Below are 14,299 nucleotides of genomic sequence, written 5' to 3' on the forward strand. Positions count from 1 at the left end.
TAAAACATATCCATTTTACCGTTTTAGATCTATAGAAAAGAATTGCATACATTGTAGACAGTGAGTTACATTTCTCATGTTTTATCCCTTCGAAAGTTTCAAGACCTGAGTATTTATAGGACTGCATTAACTTAATACTTGTGTTGGTTTGACTGCTAAAACATCCTCTCCTATAAAACCATTTGACAAAAGTGCAACAACCTTTACTTTATTCCCAATACACTTTCTATGATTACAAATTCAAACATTTTTGAATTATCAAATTAATCTAAAGTACAGAAAACCTACCTCAAGTATCTTCTCCAGAGAGAAATGGAAATAGTCTCTATTTCTTAGTTTCAGGCTTTAATTTATGTAACTTCACTACTTTCATTAATTTCAACATTCATAAAAACATCAAAAACAATCTCATGCTATCACTCTGTAAGGGAAGGTTTTCAATGTTTCCATAGAAACTAAGGATGCTAATCAAGGTGAACTACACATAAGGAAAATCTTCCCTTGTGGGAAGCTTACCTTTTAGGGAAACTCTTGGAGACACATGCTGTGGAGTTACTCTATGTCAGTAATTTCTAGAATAAAAAGAGAAAAATACACAAATAAATATGTTTTTTTTTCAAGTATAGATCGGCTTATGTGTAGGAGATGCTTACCTGTAATCTTCCCTTTCTAAAATTAAATTATATTGGATTAGGAGGAAGTAAAAATTAAATACATTTGGTATGGATTTCCAGCTTAATAGAATTGTGTAGATTAGGATCCAGGATCCATTCTCCGCCTTGCCTCCTATGAGCTAAGTGACTTTTGACAAAACCATCACCACTCTATCTTTCCCTTGTTAGTATGATGGCTCTAGAAGCCTGCAATATTTTATGGCATTCAGACTCCATAAAAGAGACAATTTCTTAAGAGGGTACATTAAAAGGATTTTAAAATAATAAAAATTGAGCAATAAATGGAGATGTCTTATAATTTTTATTAGGTATATGAATACATAAAATGAGGGTACCTAACAAAAACAAACACTCTTCATGTAAATTGTACACTCTCTTAAAGCTACCAACTTAAACTTTAATTGTGAAATAATTTTTGTCTCAGAATTTTTCCTGAAGAACTATTATTTTCCCTAAATATATATATATATATGTGTATACACACACACTTAATTTTACCTAGAATAAAAGTATATATTTATATTTTCATGTTTATTCATATGTGTATCCTCTAACCAAGTTTCTGCTGTAGATCACTTCTTTGTAAAATAACTGTCTTGTAGTTTTAATAACTGAAAATCCAATTTTATGTAGATATATATAATATAGATTAGCTAATCAGAAATATCTTTAATCATACAATTCTTACTCTGGCTTATTCTTAAATATACCATAATTGATTGGGATAAAAATGTTATATTTTCTTGATTAGCCATAAATACATCATCTTTTATTAAGTGTATGCCTTCTCTGGCTGAATTGCAAAATAATTCACCTCTATATTAAATATCTGACTATCTTTACTCTCAGGATAATATCAATAACAACCAGAAGGTAGGGACTAAACAGGTATTCTTCACATTGCTAATATATTCAGAAACATAAAATTATCCCTGACCTTTTTCATATGCCCCTAAAACAAGTAAAATTCCATAAATGATGACGTGTGTAAGAAAATGTTTCCTATGGATTATGAAAAATTATATATTCACATTAATTCTGAATCACAAATACATCACCATCTGGTTTTAATATGGTCAGTTACTAGCTGTATATATATATGAGCTGGCTACAAAAGTTTAGTATGTATCTAAACGCATATCTTTCTTACATTAAGGACAGCAACTGATGTAAAGCTAAAGGTCTATTTACAGCTATTGGCATCATTTGCAACTCCAGCCTACCTATCAATAACAATTAAAATTGTAATAATCCTACAGACATTTGTCAACTTTTTTGTTTTTTCCAATATTACTAAAAATTTGTCATATATATTTTTTCCTCTTCACAGAAAGAAGGTGGATATTACATTTACCCTGTCCAGTGGAATAATACTTGAAATGAAAACTTAAGTTATAATTTTATTCATTAAAATAATTATGTTCCTCTTGTTTGAGAGCATAAGCTCTGGGATAAATTTCTTGGGATGGGATATTGGTTCAATTTTTTACTAATCATGTGATCTTGAGCAATTCTTTAATTGATATAATCCTCAGTTCTACTTTTAAAGTGGGGACAATAACAGTATTCATCCTCAAAGAATTATTTCAATCCTCAAATTAATAATTAAGTTACATAGTACAGACTAGCTATTCAGTTTAGCCACTAGATACAGTATCCACTAGTAGTAGTAACATTGGCAAGAGATTCTCATACATTATGGATAGTCTCATGAATGGCGACTGTACACACAGAAAGCACTATCATCACCAGAAGAAGCCATATGCTCCCAAATACTTGCCCATTATAGAAAACATTATTAAATTCACTCCTTTGATTTTTGTAATTGCATCCAGAGGGAATCCTGGCCAAAAGAACTTATCTGTTGGGTGAGTTAACATATCATGAATGCATTTATCAGGTCAGTTAGCTACGACGGAGCAAAGAGCAATGTCAAAGAGAATAGAAAGCAGGATGGAAAGGTAAGAAGAGTGAGGAGGAATACATGGGACTGACCCCAAGAAGGCCTCTGAAACGATATCTCCTTCGTAAACAATGCATCCCACCTGTTGCTCCTGAAAAGAACAGCCCTATGGTCTATGTGATTCAACCTAATAGGCTACAGCTATTGATCCATCAATTAACACTTGACCCATATTAAGTCAACAAGATGCTCTCTCAGAGATTTTGAATTGCAACACTTGAGAGTTTGAGGCATGTAAAGTTGGAATTATTGTTAAAGAAGCCAGTCTTGAGAGAACCAGAAAAAATAAGACTTTAGAGAAAACCAGAGTTAAGATTACATACATCCTTACGTCTGATCCACATGAGAAATGAAGAATTGAAAATAGGGTAAAAGTTGAGGGGCAGCCACATTTCCTGACGTCCTAAGTCAAGTTCCCATGAGGTTAGGTTTCACCTATAATTTTTTTTGTGCTTAGATGGCTATCATTTCTCCTGGCATATGGTTTCAACAATCCTTATTATGTGAGCTAGTTTAAGTTTCTGCATATTACAACTAAATGGTTACTAGTTAAGAAATCATAAGCCCACTGAAGCTAAGTTTTCTGTAATACAAAGTCCTTGCTTTGTGCCTATAGAAATAAGGGAGACAAATAAGTGAGCAATTAATAGAAATAAGTCACAAACCACCCTGCTATGCTAACAACTTACAAATTTGTAAGGAAACTTCCATATATAAAAATTCCTGGCTCATGAATATGAATCATAATAAACTGTTCCTTTACTATCATAGACCAATAGCTTTTACATTGACATTAATTTTTTTATTCAAAAAGTATTTACTAGGAGAAAAGAAACAGATCAAGGTTCCTGACCTCCTGGGATTTGCTGTCAAAATAAAATTACTACTCTACTTTGCCACCTCCCTCACCCAAATAAACAACAAACATCATCAAAATGTATGTAGAACAGTAAGAGAATATTACTTTTGGAATAATCCTTTTAATAAAACCATAACCTTTCAGGACCATAATGGATCTTGTGCTCCAGTTACATTCAGCACATGTTTTTAGCCTAACACTCATCATGAAATATTTATCGCTGTTCCGTTCACCCCAAAACACACATAACTTTTACTGTAGGAAAGTATGTACCTGTGTTGTCTCATTCTTCCATTTGAAGGCATAGAGGCTAGTACAGCCTGGTCTAAAACAGGTGCTTAATGTATGCTTAATGAGTGAATGGATCCAACTTACAGTCTTAGTTAATATAAACTAAGGGTTATGCCAAAATAAGTTCCACTTTCACAGTGGGTTTTCATAACTGATCTTAAAAGGAAGTATCTAATGATGCCTCAGTTGATGCTGAGAGGTTGCTGATTATAAAAGCAGGAATTATTTATTCACACCTCAGTGGAAAAATGTTGAGTTGCCGTATTCTTGTTAGGGGAAAAAGCAGACATAGTTAAAACTTCCCATCTCAGATTAGCCAGCATGAACAGAGATGATTCAAGCAGACAGATATCCAATTTCACACCTTGAAAGAAGGTTAAAAAAAAACCACACACACAGGATTTTTTTTCTTGGCCACTTTTGTGCTGCTTTACAGGGGGAGAGACACTGAATCTATTGCACTTGATTGGCTAATAGTCTCTCCCTAGAGGCGAACACAAGGCAAGACCTTTCATTTTACCCACCTTCCTTAAGCTCAGCTTCCTTTCGAATCAAATGAGCCTAATAATTGTATTCCTACCTTTAGCTGTTGTTTTGAGGCAAGACTGATGTAATCCATGACAACAGTGCCCAGTTCATACTATGCAAACAGTAAATGCTAAGTATCATTATAATTTTTTTAATCATGAAAAATTCACTAAACTTTCCATGTTCAATCCATAACTTGTACCTATCCTAAGTTAAAGTTTTTATTATAAACTAAATAAAATCACATGTGAAAATAGGCAGGAAATTAATACACAACCAAGTAAATAAATAGATGAATCTCCCTCTGCCCAGAAAGATTGGGTCCAATCTTTGAACAAATCAGCTGCTGTCAACATAAATGTACTCGCAATTTTACAACAAAGGAACCAGAAATTCATGAATGACTGCAGAGTTTCGCAGCTAATAGCAAATAGATGCAGCAGCTGGCAAGGCCTAGGTCAAAAAGGATGATTTTACCCTAGGGAACAAACAGCCCTCATCTAGACCCTTTCCAAATAACTCAAAACCAAAAGGTGTGTCGGTTATTTATTAAGAACAAAAACAACCCTTCCCAAGCGACAGGTAAGAGCATGAAAATAATTCTAATGAACATGTTCAAACCCAGATGCGGCATCTCTAAAGCTTTCAGTTCTCACAGACATAGCATGTAAGATTAGGAGGGACAAAAGAGTGATCTCTGTACTTTGCCCATTAGAGTCACACCTGGATTTGCCTAACAATAAATGTGCATATGATCACCATTGATTACAAGTCTCCTATAATTGTGCTTAGTCACTCTGTACATTATGCCTTTAAATAATCAGTGGATAAAATATAGGTTCTAAAGGCATATTTGAGTCTAAGCTTTACCACTTATTTGCTGCATGAACTCAACCAAGTTATGTAACCTCTTATAGTCTGTTTTTATCATCTGTAAAACACGGCCAAAATTATCTACCTTGAAAGGTTCTTCTAAAGATAAAATGGGCCAGCTGCCGTGGCTCACACCTGTAATCCTAGCAGTTTGGGAGGCCGAAGGAGGCAGATCACTTGAGGTCAGAAGTTCAAGACCAGTCTGGCCAACATGATGAAACCCTGTCCCTACTAAAAATACAAAAAATTAGCTAGATGTGGTGGCACACACCTGTAATCCCAGCTACATAGGAGGCTGAGGCAGGAGAATTGCTTGAACCTGGGAGGCAGAGGTTGCAGTGAACCAAGATCCTGCCACTGCACTCCACCCTGGGTGACCGAGTGAGACTCCATCTCAATAATAATAATAATAATAAATAAAATGATACAAAACAAATCCAGTCTATAGCAGGTATTCAACTAATGATACCTGTTATTATTAACATTATTTGAACATCAAAGGATAGCATAAAGTGAGAGGTAAGAGTTAGCATTTAACAACTGTCCATATTCTAAAAGGCCATTGTATTTAATAGGCTTTTCCTTATATCGCTCCTATTTTGCTTAACTTACTGATGGCATTTTCCATTACAGAATCAGCAGGTATTTCTCATGGGTGTCTACTTCCTTCACCGGTAGTTAAAACCCAACCTGAATTTTCTGTAGGAGGTAAAGGTCACGTAGATATTAAATTATCCATGTTTATTTTCAGAATTTCTATTAGCTTTGCTTGATATAATTTAGTATTAACATCAGGGTTATTAAACTAATACTAAGCAAGAGATTACATTTAAATGCATTTTTCAGTAGGAACTGGGATGCATTTCTAACCATGCTGTCTAGCTACAAGCAAACAAATGGTCATTTGATTCTTTTATCATTTCACAACGAATACTATCAACCACAGAGATCACTCATGGGCTCCCCACCACACACTCAAAATAAACAAAATACAAGATGATGCATAACAGGCTTTAGAGTTATTAAGAGATAATCACATCCTTGGGACTTTCATTGGGCACAATAAGTAGCACCACTAGAATATGATTATCTCTTGATAACAAGGGTCCCTACAGCTCTCACAAAGTGAGAAAAAAGTCATTACTGTAGGGAAAATGTATATTTATTTCACTGAACCATAAAGCTGACAATTTAAGCTAATGAACAGTAGGTCTCCTTGAGATGACAGCATTACACAGTGTAGGAGGTTTCCTATCAAGGTGACACAGGCACCATCACCTTGAAGAATCTGCCTTGAAGAGCTTTTTTTTCTGGAAGTCTAATTTCCGGGTCTTGACTACAAGATAAACAGGTCTGGAAGACACTTAAGAGTCTAGGGATCTATGAATCTATTTAAGACAGGGAGGTGACTGAGAACAGCAGTGGGAATGGCTTATGCTGCTTATCAGTTGTAAGGCCAGAAACTTGAGATGCTGAGCTTCACAAGTTGTCTTGATGTAACATAATCAGGGCAGCTCATTGGAAAGGATAGAGACAGATGCTCCAGTCTATAGGACGTTCCAGGGTGAACAACCAGTGGCATCAACATAGGAAACTGCAGTACATGGTTTAGAATTTGGAGATGAGGAGAAAGAAACAGGCATGAGCCTTTGACACTGCTCTTGAGGATAGGAAAAAGTCTTATATATAAGAGCTTTACTTGACGATTTTAATCAGCAAGAAAACTCTTCTCACCTAATATTACTCAGAACAGTGGTATTTTCTGAACTCCCTAATTCACAATAGACAGAAGTTACTCTTCTTAAGTCTCTGTTTCTAATCAACAAATGGGTGAATAAAAACTCTTCTCAGAGTTACTGGGGAAATTAAAGACTGAGTTGAAAGCATCCTGTAAATATAAAAGACTCTTTATCTGTCAGCTATTAATAATTATTTGGAGAGATTACTTACATAAACCTTAAAATGAGAAAAGAATACATCTCAAACACTCTGCCAGTGATGTGATTTGATTTTATTTGTAAAAGATAACGTTAGTACAGGGAACACATTAAAAACCATCATACTGTAATATTACTGGAGCTGTAGTTGGCACTGTGGCCCATAAGTTACTATCCTCAAATCTAAAGTTTTCAAATATGTGCAAAGAGATCATCAATCTCAAATATTTACAACAAAGAGCCTGTCACGCTGAACCCCTATCGACTCCAAAGGGGATGGCACCAGGTAGGTTCAAGAAACTGAAAAAAGAGACCCAGGGACAGCAAACAAGACATGGGATTTTACTGGAGCCTTACATACTGCGGAGCAAGTCCAGTGGTGTTGGGCTGGACAGGAGAACCGCCTTACAAACAGCCCAGTGGCAGTGGGCTAAATGAGATAACTCCACAGTCCAGTGGCAGGGGACTGGGCAGGAAAACTGCAACCATTTGCAAAGGGTGTGCAGTTTATATAGCATTTTCACTTAGCAACCTTTCCAAAACAGCCTCCACCTGACAACCTTCATCCAGCCCAAAACTTGGGGTCTTGAGCCTATGTATGGCCTGAGTTCCAATAGAGAAGCTGAAGGCTCAGATGTTCCTCACAGACAAGGAATGAATCTCTCTGTTGGTCATTCCCAGGTTCCTTAGCTGGGAACACACATTCAGGTGCATCTGCCATACGGGGTCATTCTCAGGGTATGCTTAAGTTATTGCTATAAGATGCATTTCATTTACCCTACAGAGCCAAAAATTCTATTGCTCTAAATCAGTGATTATATCTAAAGGCAATTTATTGGCAAAGTCTGAAGACATTTTTGGTTGTCATAATCACAGGGAAGATGGGGTTTGCTACTGTCATCTCATGGGCAGATGATGGCAAAACTGCTAAACACCCCCACAATGTACAGGACCCTGTCCTAAGTATAGACACTTACTCTGAGCACTTACTCAACTTGTATTTGAATGGCTTGATTCAATAAGTGCCTACTTCTACAATTCAGTATCCTGAAAAACGACCTGATCTGCCTCTATATCCCAGGAACAAAGAAGAAAAATAATTATCTTCAAAAAATTGAAGCCCATATCCAAGTGTAGGTAGGCATTTTAGCCCCTTCAATTTCCATTAAGGAAAATTATCAGATTTGGCTAAATACAATTCTGTCCTTCCCATTGGGAAACCATACGGGAAATGTCAATGTGCTGGCAATCTGCAAAACCAGAAATGAAATTTTCCAGAGTTTACCATTATCACAAAAAATTGGCACAATTGTACTGACAACTTGTCACTCTACATTCCCAAGTCATCTATTATGCCATTTTTTGACATTCCGCAACTGTTTAATGTGTCACATTATGTGATGTGATATAAAAATGTATTGGACATTTATAATTTGATATTTCCTATAGGTGCGTGTCCCTTATCTGAGTATTAACAACTTAGGGGAAAATAGTACCTACATTTCTGTGAAGCAAAGAAAAATAAGATAGAGTACATGTCACAGAAAATAGCTATAGAATGCCACAGTCTAACTGTTTTCAAAGGGATAACATCATATACTCTAAGAAGTAATACAGCATAGAGTAATGATTGAGTCCAGAATCTGGGTTTTCAAAACCCAGCTCTTCACTTTCTATCTGAGTGACCTTCTACAAATTACTTAGATTCTTTGTGTCTTATAAAATGCTTCCCTTATAAAATGAAGATACTGACTCTCTTTTCCTCTGTGATATTGTGCTTTAGAATAAGAAATATGTATTTGGTATTCATTTGTTTCTTCTTCATTTCATGACACAGAGCTCCTAAAATCCCTGGAATCTCCAAAGTGATAAATCTATTAGAAGGGTAATGACTGGTGGCCCAAGACTCCTAAATAGCCTCAGGAGGGAAGAGGGGCTGAAAGTTGACTCAACCACCACTGGCCAACGATTTAATCAATCATGCCTATGTAAGGAAGTCTCCATAAAAACCAAAAAGGACTGCAATTGGAGAGCTTACATGTTGCCGAACACATGGAGGTGCTTGGGGATGGAAGCTCTGTGCTCCTTTGCACATACCTTTCCCTATGCATTTCTTCCATCTGGCTATCCAGCTGTATTCTTTATAATATCCTTTATTATAAACCAGTAAATATAAGTAAAACAGTTTCCTGAGTTCTGTGAGCCACTCTAGCAAATGACTGAACCCAGGGAGGGGGTCATGGGAACCTCTAATTTATAGTCTACTGGCCAGAAGTTCTGGGGAGCCCGATTTAGGACTGACCTCTGAAATAGGGGGCATTCATGTGGGACCGAGTTTGTAACATGTGGGATCTGACTCTAACTCCAGGTAGATAGCATAGAATTAAATGGAATCATAACTATGCACCTGAAAATTGATGTGTCAGAAAAACACCCACACATCTGGTCAAAGAAGTGTGGCATGTTGAGTGTAAGTAGAGAGAAACATTTGTTTGTTCCTTTTCAGCCTCATAAGGGCTGTTAGGAGGACTACATAAATTAATGCTTACTAAGTGCTTACAATTTGTCCTGGTACAAAGCAAAACCTGTTTTTAATAAAAAGAAATGCCTCAATGAGGCAGAGTGTATTATCTCATTTTATAGATGTCATAACTGAAGTTCTGTGAGTCAAAGTAACTTTCCCCAGATATCACTGGTTTCTCAACTTGAGTTTTTTGTTGTGCACTGCGCTGGTGCTCCTAGACTGTAGTGGGCCTCATTCCTGGTGATTGCCATTTGAGTGCTTAATTCCTTTGCTTTAAAGACAGAAGAGCTAATTACACAGGGATATAGTTTTGAAAAGAACATGTCTAAAACAAAATGTAAAATTGAAAGCATGACCTGCCTTTCTTCGTTGAGTGCTTATACTATATGCACTGGATAACTATGCAGTGGGTGACATAATGGCGTTTTGGGAGTGAAGGAAACATGGTCTGGAGGCCCCAGAGGCTGACAATCTGGCACTTCTTGGCAGAAAACTTGTCCACTGACATAAGTGATTTGTATGTAGTAGAAACCATGGCGAGAGCTCTGAACTACAATTTCAATCATGAAATATAGAGATATACGAGAAATCATAGTTTAAAAAATATCGGCATTGCACTTCTGGTGGTAGACAGTATTATTTTTATTTTGTAAACATGTTAGTTTAAATTGATGTGTATTTATATTATGCCTATGTAAATATTTGCAAATTTATTTTTATGTTAATTTTCCATTTGTGAAAATTTTTACTTTATTTTCCATTTGTGAAAAATTTTACTTCTATTTATAATGATATAAACTTTCTTCATGTCAAAAATTAGTTTAAAACTCAGTAGATTTGTAGAAAATGGTATGTAGACAATATTAGAGATGGTATGCAGCTATGTTAAGAAATATGGTATGCCCATGTCCAGGATTTGGAGAATACACTTGTCCCTTGGTATCCACATGGGATTGGTTCCAGAACCCCCTGCAGATGCTGGGGTCCCTTATATAAAATGATGTAGTATTTACATGTGATTCCTGCACACCCTCCAATATACTTTAAATCATCTCTAGATTACTTATAACACCTAATACAATATAAACGCTATGTAAATAGATTTTATACTGTATTTTAAAATTTTTATTTTTTTTATTGTATTTTTTTCCAAACATCATTGATCCGCAGTTGGTTGAATCCACAGATGTGGAACCCAAGGATACGGAGGGCCAACTGTATCAGTGTAAGGGAGAAAATATTTCTAACTCATAGCAATGTTCATGGCTAAAGCCCCTACAACAAAAGATAGATAATAAGAAAAATGCATACAATTAATCTAATGTAAGTTTTACATGATGAGAGATCATTTAGAAATGAATAATTAAAGACCTAGGGAAAACTGTGTTTTTAATGGACAGCCGTGCAGAAGTATGATTGGAAGACAGAACGGTATAATCTAACAGTAATAAACGAGGAAGAACTTAGCAAATTCTGTTTGTTCAAATTCTTCTTGGCAACCATGTGTGATATTGCTTTCCTCTGGGTATAAGTCAGGACCCCTCCGGATGAGGGTCTTATGACCTACTTCAGTGGGGAAGGGGTAAGGGGAATTCTTTCCAGTTTGTACAGTCTGCTTTGGCTGTTTCCTCAAATGCTAAGGTGCCATATTGTGGGGTAATGATTCCTGAACACTGTCACCTATATATGAAATGGGAGATTCTACATGAGTAATCAGATCTACAACTCCAGAATAGGGGAGGTTCCAAATATAGTCCCTGCTTTTTGCTAGGAACATCTATTTATTTTGGCATCTGGAGGAAGATCACTAGTTCCCACCACTGCACTAAAGAATGTGTGTCCTTTTCTATATATATGTATCACTATTTATGTTCCTTAAGGAGATCTACATTATGGTTTTCTTTAAAGAGAAGGACTAAGTATACCATGACATATTTTTGAAGGGAAATACATGTAAAACATATGTAAAATATAAGGCATGACCTGGTTTTCTTTCCTAAAGAGGCAGAGATCTACTGATGTAAAAGCCAAGTGCCTCCTGAACGCTAAAACAAATATGAAATGAATCTTAAAGATCAGTATGTGTTTACAATATCATAGACTATTTTTCTATTACCATGAGGAATGAGGTGGAAACTAAATAGCATAAAGAGGACGAAAGAAATAATATTTTACCACATTACTGAATTGAGCTACACACACAATAACTTCCAGGATTGATTTCCTGCCTAATTTTGAAGCAAAAAAGCCATCAATTTGGAAATCCATGCACAAGTATGTGAAGAATGCAAGCATTTTCTACTCAGTGGGAAATACCTTTATCCTTTTTGGAAATAGGCTTGGCCCTTTATAGACACACACACACACACACACACACACACACACACACACACACACACACACACTTATTCCCAGGAATCTATAATTCTATACCAACTTGATGAAATTTCCGCAAATTATCATAAATCAATTGTGGCTTAACTGAACTCCAGGGTAGGCAATGCTACATTTAAAACACTTTGAAAATTATCTTTCCTACCTACATCTTTGTAGGTGGGAAGTTGTTTTATGGATAGTCAAGTCCAAGAAAGCTTTATAGGTAGAAAATTGTTTTATGGACAGTCAACTAGTAAGAGGATAAGCTTCAGAGTTAGAAAAGGGCTGGCTCAAATTCTAGCTACCTTATTTACTTCTGTAGGACCCTGGGCAAAGTATTCTTTCTTAGCTTTGATTTCTGCATTTGTAAAATGGAGGCAATAATACCTTTATTGCCCAGGGCCTCACAGACAGTACAAATTCAGAAACAGTTGCAGCCACTCCTATTCTTGCTCCATGTGAAACGTATTTCCACATTCTGTACTTGTAAAGCATCCAGTAACCAGAAGTAATGAGTTCTCAGACTGAAGAAATTATAGAAATCATTACTCAATTTATGCTAAAGTATATTTCCTTTATAGTTTGTGTAATCTCCTGTAGCAGAGTTCTCCAGAGAAACAGAACCAATAAGATTGTGTGTATGCACGTGTGTGTGTGTGTGGGGGGTGTGTGTGTGTAAATTTATTATAAGGAATTGGCTCACACAATTATGGAGGCTGACAAGTCCCAAAATCTGCAGGGTGAGTCAGCAAGTTAGAGGCCCAGGAAAGCTGATGGTGTGTTTCCAGTTCAAGTTCAAAGGCCTGAGGCCCAGTAGACTTGAGATGTTGTATTTTCAGTCTGAAGGCTGGCAGGATGAGCCAATGTTTCAGTTTCAATCTGAATGCAGGAAAAAAGCCAATGTCCCATTTCAAAGGTAGTAGGGACAGGGAAATTCTCTCTTACTAGGGGAAGGTCACTATTTTGTTCTATTCAGGCCTTCAACTGATTGCATAAGGCCCACCCACATTTGGGAAAGCAACCTGCTTTATTCCATCTACTAATTCAAATGTTAATTTCATACAGAAACATCCTCACGGAAATACCCAGAATAAAATGTGATCAAATATTTGGGCACTCTGTGGTCCAGTCAAATTGAACCATAAAATTAACCCATCACATCCCCTAAAAGAATTATTTATTTTTTCAATCTGTATCAAGTTATAATTTTCCCAAAACAGGCTCAAATACTGTAGGATAAGTATCACTTTTGTTGATAGCATATTTTCTATTAGAAAAGAAAGCATATACCTCTAATTAGGTGTTTGTATTTCTAAAGTACACACATGTACTATATTACTGATGTTATATACATAATGAAATATAAATCACAATTGTTTCAAATGACAGAAAACATATAAATAAAAATTCTTACATTTTTCTCTACCCTTAAACGGCTATCTTGCCTATAATCCAGTATGTGTACTGACCACTGTTAAGTTCCTTGTTGTACAGCAAAGAGACATCTAAATACAGGAAAGAATGGGAAATTTTAAATTGCGAACATCCACTGGAGGGCTTGAGTTGAAAAGATTCTGTGGCTTTCACCGGGCTGGAAATGTTGGAGTTCTAAAAGTCATCATGGCAAGAACTTGATGATGACTCAGGTATTCAAATAAGATTATACAAACAAAGTGCACTCTTAAAATTAGGGAGAATGCTAAAGAGTTTTTAATAAATGGATTAGTTTTTTGATATTTACTACATTAGAAATTAAAATGGAAACTTCTAAAACACTTTTCAATTCATAAAATAACAGTAAGTCTATTACATATTAACATAAATAACATGTTCAATGGGAAAATATTACATAAAACAAAAAATAATAAGGAGGATGACATGTTCTAAATTTTTGTGAATCTTTATTTAATGTCTAGCTCAATTGTAGACAAATTGATTCTCCTATTTGTTTCTTCATTTGCTCTTATGTGATATCAAACGTCATGCAGCCTCTGGAAAACTCCACTGTACACTTGTGAGAGACTGACAGTGACAAAGGCAAATACCTTCTTAGTATTATTTTAAAAATAGCTTTGATCTGACCATCAATTTGAAAGTTTTCATTACCCCTTCAGGTTTCCTGGACCAGACTTTGAGAACTACTATAAGAGAATGTACATTTAAAGTAGAGGATGAACATCTCACTCAAAATAAGGGAATGAAAAATTGGGGCGAAGATTTTTATAAAGAAATTGCAGCTTCATTTTGTCTTCAGAGTACTAAATAAAGGATCTC

The 14,299-nt window shown here is 35.8% G+C and overlaps 1 protein-coding gene across 14 annotated transcripts in view; it reads right to left on the reverse strand.

Annotated features, from left to right (window-relative positions):
• CNTN4 (contactin 4) overlaps positions 1 to 14,299 on the reverse strand; it is a 976,967-nt gene that overhangs the window by 731,412 nt on the left and 231,256 nt on the right. For all 14 annotated transcript variants that reach the window (XM_073009922.1, XM_007985035.3, XM_073009921.1 and 11 more), the window contains one exon: positions 517 to 572. The gene's annotated coding sequence lies outside the window, so the exon portion shown is untranslated. The remainder of the gene's footprint in view (positions 1 to 516; positions 573 to 14,299) is intronic.

This window comes from Chlorocebus sabaeus, chromosome 22 (assembly GCF_047675955.1).
Source record: "Chlorocebus sabaeus isolate Y175 chromosome 22, mChlSab1.0.hap1, whole genome shotgun sequence".
NCBI classification, from domain to species: domain Eukaryota; kingdom Metazoa; phylum Chordata; class Mammalia; order Primates; family Cercopithecidae; genus Chlorocebus; species Chlorocebus sabaeus.